Raw genomic sequence first — 18391 nt, 5'->3', positions numbered from 1 at the left:
ATAGTGAACTCATGTGCAATAGGCTGTGCCAGTCATCACAAACAAGCTGCACATTTATGGAATGGAAGCCTCTGCAGTACATATAACTTTCGGGGTTTACATTAGTGCTACATGGTTGCAATTAATACCCCACAACCCTGGGAAATTTGGCAATTTGGAGAAATTTGATGACCCTCGTAGTCATCTGTGTTAGATAGCTGTCAAATTCTATAAATTGAGCTGCCCTGGCAAAGAGAGCATTGGTGACTTGTGTGTTATAAAGGAGTACATGTGGCGACACGCCACCACTGGACATAATCCGCTCACGGCGGCACAGACAGTCTAAGCAGAAGCCCCCAGCCGGGGGCCCTTTTCTCCAGCAACTTGTTTCCCGCAGGGACAGGCTGCCGGGAGCACTTCCTGTCTGGGAAGTATCTAAGTGGATGCGCGGGCTTTTCTAGTTCCTGTTTTGCCATGAGGCTGAAATAAAAAGCTGTACTGTTTCACTGGCTCTGGTCTCGACTCCCACGTTTGCCGCGGTATCTCAACACTGGTGACCCCGACGCTCAGGACGAATCCTAAGCTAGCATGGCGGATACAAACGCAGTCACGGTTAAATTACCAGACTTTTGGGAGAACCTCGCCGAAGCCTGGTTCGTTCAAGCTGAGTCCAGATTCCGGCTGAAAGGCATTACAGTCGACGCCACGAAGTACAACTACCTCGTCGCCTCGCTCACCTACGCTACAGTCCCCAAGGTTTGGGCAGCGCTGCAGAATCCACCAACGGAGGGCAAGTACGAACATCTGAAGGCTGCGCTACTTAAAAAATTTCAAACGTCCTCTTACCAGCGCCACTGCCAACTCCTGGACCTCCCCGGCCTTGGTGACGCTTCACCATCAGACCTGCTTTCCCACATGCTGTCCCTCTCAGACGACAAAAATCCCGGCGCCCTTTTTCGCACGCTTTTCATTCGGCAGCTCCCCGCCAGCATCCGCCCGCTCATTGTGGAGTCCGACTCCACGGACCTGAATGATATAGCCGAAAAGGCCGACCGGCTGCTTTCTGCACAGGCCGCTCGCGACGTCGCGCCCGACCTCACGGCAACGACCACGCGGTCTTCCCGGGCCGCTAGGCCCGACCGCCCTACCACTCCGGGTCACTGCTACTACCACACCCGTTTTGGCGCTAGGGCTCAATGCTGCACGCCACCGTGTACCTTCAAACCCCCCCCCGCACCGGCCCCCGCGATGGCCGCGGGGCAGAAGGAGCCCCTACTGTACGTCACTGACGACAGAACCAACCGCCGATTTCTGTGCGACACAGGGGCCCAGCACAGCATCACCCCCGCCTCCGCCCTCGAGATCCAACGCGGCACACGGGATATCACACTGGCTGCAGCCAACGGCTCTGACATCCGCACATATGGCACCCGCATGGTCACGCTCGACCTCGCGGGCCGCCGCTACCGCTGGGAGTTCCTCACAGCCAAGGTCCTCTGCCCACTCATCGGCGCCGACTTCCTACGCGCCCACGGCCTCCTTGTCGACATTCCGAGGCACCGCCTCGTCGACATCAACACTATGGCCCCCATCCCCGGCGCCTTTACCCCGGCCCGTTCGGCCGGCCTGACGACCTACTGCCTCGCCAGAGCCACGGACGACTACTCGGCACTCCTAGCTGAGTTTCCCGCCCTCACTAACCCGACCTTTTCGGCCAAAGCCGCCAAGCACGGTGTGGAACACTATATCCCCACCACCGGCCCCCCAGTTTCAGCCCACGCCCGCAGACTCAACCCGGCCAAGCTGGAAATCGCGCGGGCCGAGTTCACCACCATGGAACAACTCGGCATCATCCGCCGCTCCAGCAGCCCTTGGGCCTCACCCCTCCACATCGCCCCCAAGCCCGGCGGAGGCTGGCGCCCTTGCGGGGACTACCGCCGCCTCAACGACGCCACCACCCCCGATCGATACCCGGTGCCACACATCCAGGACTTCTCGGCCCGACTGGCCGGACGAACCGTCTTTTCCAAAGCCGACCTGGTGCGCGGTTACCACCAAGTCCCCGTACACACCGCGGACATCCCCAAAACGGCCGTCATCACCCCATTCGGCCTGTTCGAGTTCCTGAGGATGCCCTTCGGCCTCAAGAATGCAGCACAGGCTTTCCAGCGCCTTATGGACTCAGTCCTCCGGGACCTGAACTTCCTATTCGTCTATCTAGACGACATTCTCGTGGCCAGCTCCTCCAAACAGGAACACCTCGAACACCTTCGCATCCTGTTCGGGCGCCTAGCCCAACACGGGCTCATCCTCAGCCCGGCGAAGTGCCAATTCGGCCTAACCGAGATCGATTTTCTCAGTCACCGCATCACCCCTGCTGGGGCCGTCCCCCTGCCCAACAAGGTGCAGGCCGTCCAGCAATTTCCCCGCCCCACAACCATCAAGGGCCTCCAGGAGTTCCTCGGGATGGTGAACTTCTACAACAGGTTCATTCCCAGAGCTGCAGCCCTCATGAAGCCCCTATACGACTCCCTCCGAGGAAAATCCGGCAAGATGGACGTAGCCTGGACCACTGACACGGCAGCCGCCTTCGGCGCCACCAAAAACGCGCTCGCCGACGCCACTCTGCTCGCGCACCCGAGGGCCGATGCCCGGGTCGCGCTCACCACCGACGCCTCCGACCACGCGGTCGGGGCCATGTTCGAGCAGTGGGTCAATGGCGCGTGGCAGCCACTTGCCTTCTACAGCCGCCAACTGCGCCCCCCGGAGGTCAAATACTCCACTTTCGACCGCGAGCTTCTCGCGCTCCACCTGTCGGTCCGCCATTTCAGGTTCCTCCTGGAAGGCCGCCCCTTCACCGCGTATGTGGACCACAAGCCACTCACATACGCGATGGCCAAGCACACCGAACCCTGGTCCGCTAGGCAGCAACGCCAGCTCGCGGCCGTGTCCGAGTTTACTACGGACATTCAGCACGTCTCCGGTAGAGACAACGTGGTCGCCGACTGCCTTTCCCGTCCCGCCGTCTGTGCGAATCACCTCGCGGTCGACTACGCACAACTAGCAGCGGACCAGCTCACGGACCCAGACCTCCTCTCGGCGGCTACCAGCCTGCCAGGGCTACGCCTAGCCAAGGTCGCGCACGGGCCCGAAGCCACGGCAGTCACTTGCGACGTCTCACTCGGCCACCCCAGGCCGGTCGTCCCTGAGACCTGGCGCCGCCGTGTCTTTGACGCGCTCCACGGGCTCTCTCACCCGGGTTCCCGTGCATCCGTCCAACTCCTCTCCAAGCGCTTCGTCTGGCGCAGCCTCAGCAGAGATGTTCGGACTTGGGCCACCTCCTGCCTCGCCTGCCAACGGGCTAAGGTACAGCTGCACACCAAAGCACCCCTGGGAGACTTCGAGGTACCCAGCCGCTGCTTCGACCACGTACACGTCGACATCGTCGGTCCCCTGCCGCCATCGCAAGGCCAAACTTACCTCCTCACGATGGTCGACCGCTACACACGCTGGCCTGAGGCAGTGCCGCTGTCCTCCACCACCACAGCCGACATCGCCAGGGCGTTCGTTAACACCTGGGTTGCGAGGTTCGGCGTGCCGGCCGACATAACCTCCGACAGAGGCGCCCAGTTCACCTCCGAACTCTGGACGGCCACAGCACGCAACCTCGGGGTGACGCTCCACCGCACCACGGCATACCACCCGCAGGCCAACGGACTTTGTGAACGCTTCCACAGGTCACTCAAGGCCTCACTCCGCGCCGGCCTGCAGGACAGTACCTGGACTGACCGCCTGCCGTGGGTGCTACTCGGCCTACGCACCGCGGTCAAGGAAGACCTCCAGTCCTCGGCAGCGGAGTTAGTCTACGGACAACCGCTGCGCGTCCCAGGCGAATTCCTTCCGGAGCCTACCAAGCCTTGGTCGGCCGAACAGCAGCGGCTCAACTCTTTCTCTTCCGCTCAGCAGTTCGCCCCACTTCCGGTCAACCGACACGGCGAACTCGCACCTCACGTCCCGCCAAATTTACAGCAGGCGCGCTTCGTCTTCGTGCAGCACGACGCGCACCGCGGGCCCCTGCGACCCCCGTACGACGAACCGTACGAGGTACTACAAACCGGGGACAAGGTCTTCAAGCTGCGACTCGGCGACAGGGTCGACACAGTCTCCATCGACCGGCTCAAACCAGCACACACCGAACCAGGGGAACAGGTCCCCGTGGCCCAGCCTCCAACTGGAGGCCGTCCCCCCGGCAAGCCAGCACAGCCGGCGGCGAACCGCCCGACCCAACCAACCAGACCGGCGACCACTCAGAGCCGCTGCGGCAGAACCATTAGACCACCGTCACGACTCGTCCACTCCTCCTAAGCGGATTCTGGGGGGAGCTCTGTGGCGACACGCCACCACTGGACATAATCCGCTCACGGCGGCACAGACAGTCTAAGCAGAAGCCCCCAGCCGGGGGCCCTTTCCTCCAGCAACTTGTTTCCCGCAGGGACAGGCTGCCGGGAGCACTTCCTGTCTGGGAAGTATTTAAGTGGATGCGCGGGCTTTTCTAGTTCCTGTTTTGCCATGAGGCTGAAATAAAAAGCTGTACTGTTTCACTGGCTCTGGTCTCAACTCCCACGTTTGCCGCGGTATCTCAACATACACAGCAAAATGGCTGATCTGGCAAAAGTCCCCTGTGTCTCCCTGGAATGAGCTTGTGACATAAATGTTTACAGGCCACAGTGAAAGCTGTACGTGCTATGGTCCTTAATTGCAGATCGGGCTGCAGCAGCAAACTGAAGTTCTCCAAAGCTTAATGACTGAAGTACAGCCTCCTGAGACAGAGCTCCTAGGGCTGGTCTCTGAAATTGCGCCTGGATCTATAGATCCTGCTTGATGGGTAGTACTGGGATGGTCTGGCTCGCCTCTGATGCTGCCTGATTAATCTAGCCTCCCTTACAGCTTCTCCTCCTCTTGCATGAATATCAGGTAGTGGCATTCCCATTGGCCAATTTCTAAGCCAACATCTCTTCAAAGTGATTGCAGCCGCCAAACTGTAAAAAATTGTTATTTATTATGGAGATGATTGCGCATGTCTAAGTGTAAATAATCTGCAGATTCAAAATAAAGAGTTTCACTGAGATTGAGGGAGCAGCTGATACCTGATGCTTGGCATCTCCACTTTGGGGGTGATGTGCCTCAATAAATCCGAGACTCGATGTTAGCGAAACAAAACAAGGCTTTTATTGACTTAGAAGGTAACACACAGAGGAGAATGTATCTTCCATCCAGAGGTCTGCCGTACTGGATGTGCTGCAGGCTGGGCCAGCTTACATAGGAGCCAGGTATGGGCGGAGCCCTACACACAGTACAATACAATGGAAATGAAACTGAAACCAACCACAGTCACAGGCAGAGAAATACTGATGAGTGATGAATGGAATATTTCATCACATTCACCCCTTCTATAGATTTAGTCTGTTCGGGGGTTTGATAGTCCTCTGCGACCGACGTGGCTGTTGTGGTGCCGCGGGTGTCGGCTGGGTGTCCCCGGTGGCCTCCTGGGTCTCTGCCGGGGGTGCCGCCAGGGTTGTTGAAGGGGTAGTTGGTGGGGGTACCGTTGGTCGATGTTCTTCCGGGGGTGATGAAAGAGTAGTGGGTGGGTAAGAGTTGCTGTGGTCGTTGTTGCTGCTGTTGTCGTGGTTGTTGTCGTTACCGGCTGGGGCGACGTCTTTTATGGACACGGTGTCCTCCCTTCCATCGGCGTGCCGGACATACGCGTATTGGGGGTTGGCGTGGAGTAGGTGCACTGACTCCACGAGTGGGTCCGTCTTGTGGCCCCTCACATGCCTTCGCACGAATACCAGACCTGGGGTGGAGAGCCATGACGGTATGGATACGCCTGAGGTGGATTTCCGGGGAAAGACAAACATTCACTCGTGAGGCGTGGCATTAGTGGCAGTGCACAATAGCGACCGTATCGAATGGAGCACATCTGGGAGGACTTCCTGCCAGCGGGAGATAGGGAGGCCTTTGGTCCTTAGAGCTAGAGTGACTGCTTCCATACTGTCCCGTTCTCTCGCTCCACTTGACCGTTACCCCGGGGGTTGTAGCTGGTGGTACGGCTCGTGGCGATCCCCCTGGACAGCATGTACTGGCGTAGCTCTTCACTCATGAAGGATGCCCCCCTATCCGTATGGATGTAGCTCGGCATACCGAACAGGCAGAACAGGCTGTTGAGGCATTTAATGACTGTGGCACTGGTCATGTCTGGGCAGGGGAAGGCGAATGGGAAACGAGAGTATTCGTCCACAATGTTCAGGAAGTAAACATTGCGGTCGACGGACGGGAGGGGGCCCTTGAAATCTAAGCTGAGCCGCTCAAAGGGCCGTGTAGCTTTGATTAAGTGGGCTCTATCTGGGCAGTAGAACCGAGGCTTGCACTCAGCGCAAGTGCGACAGTTCCTGGTCAGGGACCGAACTTCCTCAATCGAGTAGGGTAAGTTGCGGGACTTTATGAAGTGGAACAGCCGCGTGACCCCTGGGTGGCAGAGGTCATTGTGGAGGGTCTGTAGCCGATCCCCGGTGGCGCTGGCACACACCCCTCGTGAGAGGGCGTCGGGGGATTCGTTAAGGGCCCCTGGCCGGTAAATGATGTCATAATCGAAGGTGGAGAGCTCGATCCGCCACCTAAGAATCTTATCATTTTTAATCTTCCCCCTCTGTTTATTATTGAACATAAACGCTACCGACCGCTGGTCGGTAAGTAGAGTGAAGCGTTTGCCGGCTAGGTAGTGGCGCCAGTGGCACACTGCCTCCACGATGGCTTGGGCCTCCTTTTCTATGGAGGAGTGTCTGATCTCGGGCCCTTGGAGGGTCCTCGAGAAGAAAGCTACGGGCCACCCCACCTGGTTGAGGGTGGCCGCCAAGGCAAAGTCAGATGCATCACTTTCCACTTGAAAGGGAGTGTTCTCGTCCACTGCCTGTAGCGTGGCCTGCTCAATATCCTGCTTAATGCTTTTGAAGGCGGCATGGGCCTCAGCAGAGAGCGGAAAAGAGGATGCTTTCAAGAGGGGGCGGGCTTTGTCGGAGTAGTTGGGGACCCATTGGGAATAATAAGAAAATAACCCCAGGCACCTTTTCAGGGCTTTGGGAGTGTTGGGCAGGGGCAGCTCCCGTAGGGGGCGCAATCGGTCGGGGTCTGGTCCGATTTCCCCATTCTCCACCACGCTGCCTAGTATGCAGAGGCGCGTGGTGTTGTAAATGCACTTGTCCTCGTTGTAGGTGAGGTTGAGTTTTTGTGCGGTTTTCAGGAACCTCTCGAGGTTCGAGTCGTGATCCTGCTGGTTGTGACCGCAGATGGTGACGTTGTCGAGGTAGGGGAAGGTTGCCTGCAAGTGGTGGTCATCGACCATGCGGTCCATCTCCCTCTGGAAGACCGAGACCCCATTCGTCACCCCAAAGGGGACTCTGAGGAATTGGTAGAGGCGTCCGTTCGCCTCGAAGGCGGTGTACGGGCGGTCCTCTGGTCTGATAGGGAGCTGGTGGTACGCTGACTTGAGGTCGATGGTGGAGAACACCCGGTATTGGGCGATTTGGTTCACCATTTCTGATATGCGGGGTAGCGGGTAGGCGTCTAGTTGGGTGTACCTGTTGATCGTTTGGCTATAGTCGATCACCATCCGTTTCTTCTCGCTACCCCTTACCACCACCACTTGGGCGCGCCACGGGCTATTGCTGCGTTCAATAATGCGCTCTTTCAGGAGCCTGTCTACCTCGGTCGCGATAAACCGCCTGTCCTCCCAGCTGTACCTCCTGCTTTTGGTCGCTATTGGCCGGCAGTTAGGGGTAAGGTTCGCGAATAGCGAAGGCGGCTTTACCTTCAGGGTAGCCAGACCGCACACTGTGAGGGGCGGCTGGGACCCACCGTAATTGAGCGTGATGCTTTGGTGGTAGCACTGGAAATCCAGGCCCAAGATCACGCTCGCACATAGATTCTTCATGATTAATACTTTAAAATTATCGTATACAGTTCCGTTAACGGACAATTGTACCGTGCAGTAACCCATAATGGTCGATGTCTGGGTTTTATCAGCCATAGAGATGGTACCCCGAGTAGGGACCACCTTTAGGGAGAGTTGTTGTACCAGTTCAGGGTGGATAAAACTCTCCGTGCTTCCACTGTCAATTAAACATTTAACCCTGCACCCGTTTACCTCGATGTCCACCATTGATTTGGATAGCGGGTGCGGCCTGGTCTGGTCCACTGTGACCGATGCCACTGTAGGGCCCTGATCGAGACAAGATGGCGTCCACGCTGTCTGCTCACAAGATGGCGGACCCCACGAGGTCGGGCAAGATGGCGTCCAAGATGGCCGCTCCCGCGGCGCACACGCGGCGGTGGCGGGTTTTCCGGCGGGGTTCCCTCTGCACACCTTCCCGAAGTGCCCCTTCTTACCGCACTTAAAGCAGGTGGTGCCTTTCGCCGGGCACAGGTTTCTGGTGTGCTTCGGCTGCCTGCAGAAGTAGCAGTTGGGTCCCCGACGCATCGCGGCTGTCGTAGGGCTTCTGGGGGGAGAGCGGGGCCCCGACGGTGTCGGGCTGCCGGGCGGGGAAGATGCCTTCCAAGATGGCGGCGCCCTTGGTGCACACGTGGCGGCATGGACGGCGCGGGCTGAAGAGTAGGCGTCCGAGTTTCTCTGGGCCACATCCAGGGATCGTGCTGAGTCCGCAGCCTGTTTCAGGTCCAATCCCGTTTTTTCCAGCAGTCTCTGCCGGATGTAAGTGGAGCTGAGGCCTGTGATAAAGGCATCGCGAACAAGCTCATCAGTGTACACTGCGGCTTTTACATCTTGGCACTTGCAGTCTTTGCCAAGCGTTTTCAGGGTGCCTAGGAACTCCTCCACCGATTCCCCAGGTCGCTGTGCGTGAGTAGCGAGCAGATGCCTAGCATACACCTCATTCGTAGGCTGCTGGTAATGCGCCTTTAAGATGTCGCAGGCGGCCGGGTACGTGTCGGCGTCTTGGATGAGGGGGTAAACCCGGTGGCTTACCCAATTCCGCAGAATTCCGAGTTTCATACTCGCAGCGTCCGTAGCGTCTTTGACGGCTGCGGAATTGTCCAGGAAGAATTCCATACACATAAACCAGTGTCCGAAGCGTGCCGATGCGTCCGAAGCATGCTGGTCCAAATCCAAACGTTCGGGTTTCAAGAGTTGATCCATTGTGTTGAAAATTAAGTCAATAAAATTGATGTGCCTCAATAAATCCGAGACTCGATGTTAGCGAAACAAAACAAGGCTTTTATTGACTTAGAAGGTAACACACAGAGGAGAATGTATCTTCCATCCAGAGGTCTGCCGTACTGGATGTGCTGCAGGCTGGGCCAGCTTACATAGGAGCCAGGTATGGGCGGAGCCCTACACACAGTACAATACAATGGAAATGAAACTGAAACCAACCACAGTCACAGGCAGAGAAATACTGATGAGTGATGAATGGAATATCTCATCACAGGGGGATGAGCCGGTTCTGACATTTTACCCAAGTAGGTGCCACAGTAAGTTGAAAACTGCTACAATGCAATCTTAATCACGTGCCCAATATCAGGCCCTTCGTTGCTCAACCTTCGAACAGAACTATATAAACCTGGGGGAGGTAGAATGGTTGTTGCAACTGTAAATTGCTTAAATTTAAAAAAAACCTCTTGTTTACACGAAATCGAAAATCATTAGGGGGAGGGGGGGTTAACGTTACTAGAAGTCGATTTAGAAAAGCGTTTCCCTTTAAGTGAATGGTTTGTGTTGTTGGCTGTCGTCACTCTGGAGGGTTGGAGTTCAGTGAAGGTGTGGTTCTGTGTTAGAAAGACTCGAGCCTCCCATCATATGAAAGCTCCTTCCTCAGTCCCTGAGCGCACCGACACAGATCCTCCAGTAGCATCCCGACCATTCACTCATTGGTGTCACATTCGTTAAACAAGGTAAGATAATGCGCACAATTGTAAATTGGAGCCCAAAATATTACTCTAATTTGTAAAGCCTGCAATTATAATTTGCAATGAATTATAATTTTGATATATTGCATTGTTTCATGAAGGCAGAGTAAGATCTATTGGGATAGGTTTGTGCATCAGAAAATTGTGAAGAAAATAATCTTTTGTCAGTGCGCGGAGGCGCTCGCTCGGTTTTCATTCATCTTGCTGCAGTGTCTCCAGTTAGTGGATTGAAGCAAACACGCGCTATTGTTGACGGGGGCGGAACAGAGGCCGGCGGGATCTGTTCATTTATTTTATTTGCCCGTGGATCAGCTCGTAACACGGCGGATAGTCGGTACCGTAGAGGTGATGGGGTGTGTATGTTTGGGTTTGTATGCAAATTTGAAGAAGCGGTTCTGTCTGCTCAGCTCACTGCGTCTCCTCCTCTCCCCTGTACTGCACATACAAGTAAATAGACACACAGACAGAGACATGGATACGCATACTAATACAGACATAGACACACAGAGACAGAGACATGGATACGCATACTAATACACACACACAGACAGACAGACAGACATAGACACACAGACATAGACACACAGAGACAGAGACATGAATACGCATACTAATACACACACACAGACATAGACACACACAAATACGTAGACACACAGACATGGACATGCAAACACACACACAAATACATAGACACACAGACAGACATGGATACCTATACTAATACACACAGACACACAGACATAGACACACACACAAATACATAGACACACAGACAGACATGGATACCTATACTAATACACACAGACACACAGACATAGACACACACACAAATACATAGACACACAGAGACATGGATACCTATACTAATACACACAGTCACACACAGACATAGACACACACACATAGACACAGAGACAGAGCCATGGATACGCATACTAATACACACACAGACAGACAGACACACACAAATACATAGACAGACAGACAGGGACACGCAAACACACACACAAATACATAGACACAGAGACATGGATACGTATACTAATACACACAGACATAGACACAGAGGCAGAGCCATGGATACGCATACTAATACACAGACAGACAGACACACACAAATACATAGACAGACAGACAGGGACACGCACACACACACACAAATACATAGACACAGAGACATGGATACGTATACTAATACACACAGACATAGACACACACACAAATACATAGACACAAATACATAGACATATAGACGCATACAAATAAGACACACATACAAACACACACATACATACAAATACACATCCAAACACAAACCCAACACACACGCACACAGCAGAGAGACATTTTTCTCTATTTTTGATCGTATGATCACGTTATTTGTCCTTGCAGTGTGCGGTGCATTTGATCTACGGCAGTCTCTCTTCAGCAAATTACCATCCAAGGTCATTAGAGTGTCTCCTCTCCCCCTCCCCCTCGCTCCCTTCAGTTTGTTTGACCCACACCTGTCAAGTTTGAATGGTAATCTCTTCAGATTATTTCTAAAATGATTTCATGTTGACTTCCTATTGCTTTATATTCGATGATCACTGGGGGGTATTACTGTCGATGACGCGGTTCCCTAGAGCCGATTATCTGTCTGTGGACAGGCGCGGGGTTTAAAGGATTGGCAACCCCACACCCCCGTCAAGGACGAAGGTCTCAGACAGATCTTAGTGCGTGTGTATACATACACACATACACACGAGGTCGGTTTGTGCAGAGGCAGCCTGGTGCCCGGGTGGGTGCAGGACGCAGTGTTTCTGATCCAGCCGCGCCTTTGCCTTGCAGCACCCCGCGATGCTGTGAAACAGACTGCAGGGGAGCAGTGAATGTCACTCTTGGAACCGGCTTATTAAATAAAATGATTAATTCCTGAATGTGTCAGAACGATGCCAAGGGAATCACCGAGCATCTTACTCTGACACGTGCTGTAATGATTGTTTTGTGTGTGTGTGTGTTTTTGCAACACATTTTCATTTTAATTCTACAGGCTAGCCTACTGCCCATGAAATGATTTGCCAGTCAACCCGTATAATGCGGTAGCGGGCTGCCTGATTTTAAATAGGATTGCGATGTCAGGGGTATTGATTTCCTGGGGACAGCTTGACAGACATTGGAGTGTGATCTGTTTGATCTCTCTCTCTGGCGATGCAGCAGATTTTAAAAAAAGGTTTCATCTGAAATAATGGCATAACATTTCTTGATATTATGAACATTGCTTTCTAGTTAAATAAGCAACAGGCTGAAAACAGTAAACTATAATTTTCTGCTTTAAAGCCGCAAACTACCTCCTCGAATGGCTCAATCCTACTTTTACTTTGTCCTGTTTAGTTCTCAAATATTAACATTGAACGTTGTGATGTTCAGTTGGACTGGTTTGGTGTGTCAGCAAGTTTGCAGACGCGAGAAGCGGAATCCCAGTTTATCATTGTGAGACTACCGCAAATCATTGAGATTTAAATCATTTATCTAATTGGGAAAGAAGATTTGATAATCGTATGGTAGTTATCGACCATTTTAAAGTTGTACATTACTAATACACGTAATGTGCCCCGGTTTATCTTAATAACACTGGTGCAGTTACAAAGATGAGTGAATTTATTAAAAACATTAGTTGCTTGCTTGCCATAAATAAACACAACCATTAAGAATCCTGCCAAACATATTAACACAACCTTTTGCTTCAAACACAGATTTGTAAGTAAAACTTAGTGAATTTTAGGAATTTGAAACCATACAGAGGAATAAATATGGCTAAATGATTGTGCTACTGATCAATTAATCCTCTCCAATGTGCACATCCTGATCGTAACGTGCCAGAATTAATCAGATCTTTGCATAAATTTTACATTATTTGGAAATAAAACTCTACCTAAAAATAAAGTCAGTCGTTTAGATCTAATGTTGCTGGAGATTTTGGTGCCTGGCATTGGAACTGTTCAAGAACCATCGTTAAATAATGCCAATATTCTGGTGCTGTTTCTGTCTCACACAGTTCTATTTTATTGAAATGTCTGGTGGGTGGGGGTGGGGTTTCTGTGCATTTGTACCAACATCATATCCTATCCCTGCTCTTTATAAATGGATTCATGATATTGTTACATGAAGTACTGAGGGAACCTTTCTTCCAGGTGAACTGAAGGGTGATACCATTTGTACTTAGACAGTACAAAAGTGATGGATCACCTTTCATAGAATCATAGAGCACAGGAGGTGGCCGATCGGCCCATCGTGTCTATGCTGGCTCTTTGAAAGAACTATCCAATTAGTCCCACTCCCCTGCTGGTTTGCCATAGCCCTCCAAATTTCTAATTTTCAAGTATTTATTCAATTCCCTATTGAAATTTACTAATGAATTTGCTTCCACCAGCTTTTCAGGTCATGCATTCCAGATCCTAACAACCTGTTGCATAAAAAAAATTCTCATAAATTTTCCCCTGGATTTTTTGTCAATTATCTTAAATCTGTGTCCTTTGGTTACCGACCCTCCTACCAGCAGAAATAGTTCCAACCCATCTACTCTTATCACTCATAATTTTGAAAAACTCTATCAAATCTCCCCTTAACCTTCTCTGCTTTAAGGAAAACAATCCTAACTTCTCCACAAAACTGAAGTCCCTCATCCTTGGCACCATTCTGGTAAATCTCTTCTGTATCCTCTTTAAGGCCTTGACATTGTTCCTAAAGTGTGGTGCCTGGAATTGGACACAATGGGGGCGATTTTGTGAATGGAGGCGCGTTGGAGGCGGGACTGCTGCTTGTCGGGTTTCAGTCCCGCCTCCATTGATTTGTGGCCAACCCACGCTATTTTCCCTTGATTGACCTTGTTAAGCCCGCTGGGCAGGCTTAGCGGGCCAATTAAGGGAAAGCTGGTTGCAGAGCACGTCAATGTATGATGTTTCATCTGTCAAAGATCTTTGACAGGTGAACTGACATCGTTTGACAGCTCTGTGAAGCTGACCCTGGCGAGGTTCGCAGCTGTCGGGAAGCCCACAATTGCAGGTGTAAAATGGGGAAAAGCCTCAAAACTGCCTGTTAACTACCTGTTAACAGGCAGTTAATTGGCTCTAATTCCCTTCCCGCCTCGAGGAGACGGGTCTCTGCGCGACTCGGGGACCTGCCTCCCAGAAGATGGCATGGAGGCGGGTTGGGAGCGGGGTCGGTGCCCGCACCCAGTTTCTGCCATTTTCCCAGCAGCCCCGCCTCCATACCCGCCTCCCCAGGGCTGGGAAAATTCCCCCCATATCTCTATTTATAAAGCTAATGATCCCGTATGCTTTTTTAACAGCCTTATTAACTTGTCCTGCCACCATCAAAGATTTGTGTATGTGAACCCCCAGGATTCTCTGTTCCTGCACCCCCTTTAATATTGTACCATTTTTATGTAAGTTTTTTTCAGGCGGGGTTGGAAGTGGGTTTGCATCCAATTAGGAAAATCTGAAGGTGTCAGAAATTGTATGGGTGGCAGAGACCAGCAGCTTTCAGTTGCTTCATGCAAAGGATAGAAACATAGAAGATAGGAGTAGGAGTAGGCCATTTGGCCCCTCGAGCCTGTTCTGCCATTTAATGAGATCATGGCTGATCATCCAAATTCAGTACGCTGTCCCTGCTTTCTCCCCATATCCCTTGATCCCTTTAGCCTTAAGAAATATATCTAACTCCTTCTTGAATATATTTAATGAATTGGCCTCAACTGCCTCTTGTTGGTTGAGATGGAGCAGTATTTGCATAGTTTACTCCTACTTTCCTGGCTGAAGGCCATGAAGATCATGTGGAGCTAGTTAGGTATCAGAAATGAGGATAATAATAATATATAAGAGGGCAATTACAACAACAGCAACAACAGGCATTTATATCGCACCTTTAAAGGTATTTAAATGTCCCAATATGCTTACGATAAGCCAGATAAAAAAGGAATTGCACACAGGTCACCTAGCTTTGGTGGCAGTAGCAGGACACTAATTTATTTTTTCTGTAGTTATATTCAATAAGTTGATAGCAAGCTCTAATAAATGTTAACATCCATTTTTAACCACAATTTAGAGAAAAGGTAACAAAATGGAAAAAATACACTTTTTGGTTGGTATTTTCTATGACAGACCGATGCAAAGGACATAGTTAGTACTGGATTACTACTTTTCATTCCAAAACACACAGCACCTATCACCTGTAGCCTGATCATCTTCAACACAAGAAGTGACTCTTTTTAATGTTAATGGAAAAGTACCTGACAGCTTCCCTACCAGAATCAGTAGGGCGCGGTTCTTCTTTGAAGGCCATCCATTGTATCTGAAAGTGTCTTTGAAAGTGTGGAGGTGGCTTAGACCTTCATTTTGTTGGTGAGCAAAATAGCTCCAGTTGCCCCAGAACAATATACTTGCAAGTGTGATGACTTTTATACATAGAATTAATTGACTTGTGCCAAGTTTTCTGAGAGTTTCTGGCTTTTGTAATCCCAAGTGGAAGACTGGTTATCGCAAACTAAAGCGTGGATTAAGGTACATGCTAACAGCACTGGAAGTCCCAAATAAATTAATAAATTAATTTTGCTTTATGGGAAATGTGTGAAGAAGTAGAAGAAAAATACTTGTGCCTTTAAGAATACAGCAAGCTAGTTGGGATAATAGTCTAAGGTATTAGCTTCCATTGTTGACTCTCAACTTAGCTGAACTAGAAGGGAAGTAAGCAATGGAAGGTGATCTCTCCTACTAGATCCATGAGTGATGCGATTTTGAAACTTTTATTGCACGTTAGAGTTGCTGCAAAGCAATTTCCACACCAACCCTGAAGTTACAGTATAAATCTTTAACTATGGTCTGATCTGACTCTGGAGACAAGGGCTATGAGAATCCCTGGAGAAGGCAGTCTCACACCACTTGGGGTTGATACCACTTATAGTATAACTCTAGAACCGTGTCAAAGCTGGTTTCCAAAAAGTGTTCAGGAGTCTGTTGAATTTCCTGGATACTTGTTAAACTCAACTGGATATATTTGGAACATGGGCATTCCCGCCTGTGCTCTCATTTTAATGTTAACTGCTGGAAGAGGAGGGCCTAGAGTTCACTGCTGTGCAGGAGAATTGCAGTATGCACAGATTAAGTATAAATGCAGCATTGATCCAAAACTCAGAGCTGTGAGGGGCATAGAGTCAGAACATCTTGGAGCACAGAAGGAGGCCATTTGGCCTATCATGCCTGTACCATTTCTCTGAAAGAGCTATCCATTCCCGCCCTGCCCTTTCCCCATACCCTTTTATTTTTTTCAACTAGTTTACCCACTTCCCTTTTAAATGTTATGGATTCTGCTTCTAATTCTGGTAGAGCATAGAGTCATAGAGTCATAGAGTTATACAGCACAGAAAGAGGCCCTTCGGCCCATCGTGTCTGCGCCGACCATCAATCCCACTCTATGACCCAGTCACCCTATGCATTAAAAACATTTCCTAACCTTTTATTTGGTGACAATCTAACCTCTGGTTATTGACTCTCCAACCAGCAGAAATAGTTTTTTTTTCGATTAACCTTATCACAATCCCTCTTAAGTATGAACCTCTATCAGATCTCCTCTTAACCTTCTCATACTGAGGTCATTCTCATACTATGGGCTGGATTTTATGAATGGAGACATGTTAGAGGCGGGACTACTGCTTGCCGGGTTTTAGTCCCGTCTCCAGTGACGTCTGGCCAACCCACGCTACTTTCCATTGATTGGCCTTGTTAAGCCCGCCCTGAGGGTTTAGCCGGCCAATCAATGGAAAGCCGGTGACAGATGATGTCAGCGAATTACATTTCATCTGTCGAGATTTTTTGACATATGAATTGTCAGCGTTTGACAGCTCTGTGAAGCTGTCAAACACTGACAATCTGTCTTCTAAGGTGAGACCTTGGACGCAGGCTCACTTAGAAATCTCTCCTGAGCAGAAAGCAGAAGGCTGCTGCATCTGTGAATGCAGCGGCCATTCTGCATTCTCTGCCGTTGAGATGAGGCAGCGCTGCAGCCTTAAGGGTTGAAGCCGGGAGGAAGAAGCAAAGGTAAGTAAACTTCTTGGAGCACTTTACACTCACCTCACACACTTACCTCTCCACACTTGCACCCATCACTCACCTCCACAGTGGACATTTTGGCCCCTCATACCCCCGCAGACCCACTGCTCGCCTGGCTGACCCTGGTGAGGTTCGGAGCCATTGGGAAGCCCACACTTTAGGGGTCAAAATAGGAACAAGCCAAAAAGCTGCCTGTTAACTACCTGTTAACAGGCAGTTAATTGGCACTAATCCCCTTCCTGCCTCGAGGAGACAGGTCCCTGCGAAAGTCGGAGACCCGCCTCCTGGGAAGATGGCACGGAGGCGGGTTGGGAGTGGGATGGGTTTCCCGGCAGTCCCGCCTCCATTCCTGACTCCCCAGGGCTGGGAAAATTCCCCCCATATTAGTTTTATAAGTTCCAAAACTGGGAGTACAGCAAGTGATAAAGCTCATGCATATGCTGCAGGAGTTACTCGTTTGAACTTGAGTTTCAGGTGCATTGGTGGCTGGGTTAAAAAAATTTAAGTATTGTTGTTATTGGTTGCAAATATTTATCTAGGTTTATAATCTCTTCACATAACCACTTTCTGCACACACTGCTGAATAAACAAAAATGTTGTTCAGATTGGACACCAAAATACCACTAGTGCTTCTAAAGCTAATGCTTTGAATACTACAGTAATGTAGATACAAAGGAACAGGATTGGGGCATTCAGCGTATTGAGCCTGATCCACCATTTCATTAGCTTGGGAGCTCTTTCTCTTTTAAATTGCAATTCCCTAATCTTTCTCCATATACTTTAATACCCTTACTTCCCAAGAATCTATTTCCCCTTTAGCAATGGCCTTCTAGGGCAGTGTATTCTACAAACAATTTATTTTAGTTTATTTAACAGTGCAGTTTTTACAGAAAAACCCTGCCGCATTCTTAATGATCACAGTTCTTCAATATGCACATTTAATGTTGACTGTCTAACATTAGTCCCAACAGAAAATAAATTAAGAAATCAGACATGAATTCAAGTGAGAATATGACATCCATCTGAACTCAATCCCAAGTACCTGCTTATAATTTTAAGTACACAAATTATGCTGCAGTAGAACTGAGTTCACCATAGTCGTTACACAGATTAGGAGGGAGCGTTCGATGGAATGCAAACCTTCCCGCCCCTGTACTAAAAAAAACCCTACATTTTCCATTTCTCCTAGCAAGCTGGCTAGATAGTTAAAAAATGTCAGTTTCTTACACAATATTGGGCAGGTACAGCTCAAAAATGAAAAACTGTTTTCCATTTATCAGGAGCACAAGGCGAAACATTAACCAACTGACAATGAAGCGTAAAACTTTTCCATCAGCAAAATGAAT

General features: G+C 50.3%; 1 protein-coding gene across 1 annotated transcript in view; it reads left to right on the top strand.

The window, feature by feature from the left end:
- Positions 1-9792: 9792 nt before the first annotated feature.
- slc6a15 (solute carrier family 6 member 15) overlaps positions 9793-18391 on the top strand; it is a 44555-nt gene continuing 35956 nt past the window's right edge. The window contains exon 1 of the mRNA XM_086009297.1: positions 9793-9942. The gene's annotated coding sequence lies outside the window, so the exon portion shown is untranslated. The remainder of the gene's footprint in view (positions 9943-18391) is intronic.

Source organism: Somniosus microcephalus, chromosome 16 (genome assembly GCF_052327205.1).
Source record: "Somniosus microcephalus isolate GS21.2 chromosome 16, FLI_Smic_1.0, whole genome shotgun sequence".
Taxonomy (NCBI): Eukaryota; Metazoa; Chordata; class Chondrichthyes; order Squaliformes; family Somniosidae; genus Somniosus; species Somniosus microcephalus.
The sequence above is the reverse complement of the archived record's forward strand: the minus strand, read 5'-3'. Positions and strand labels throughout refer to the sequence as shown.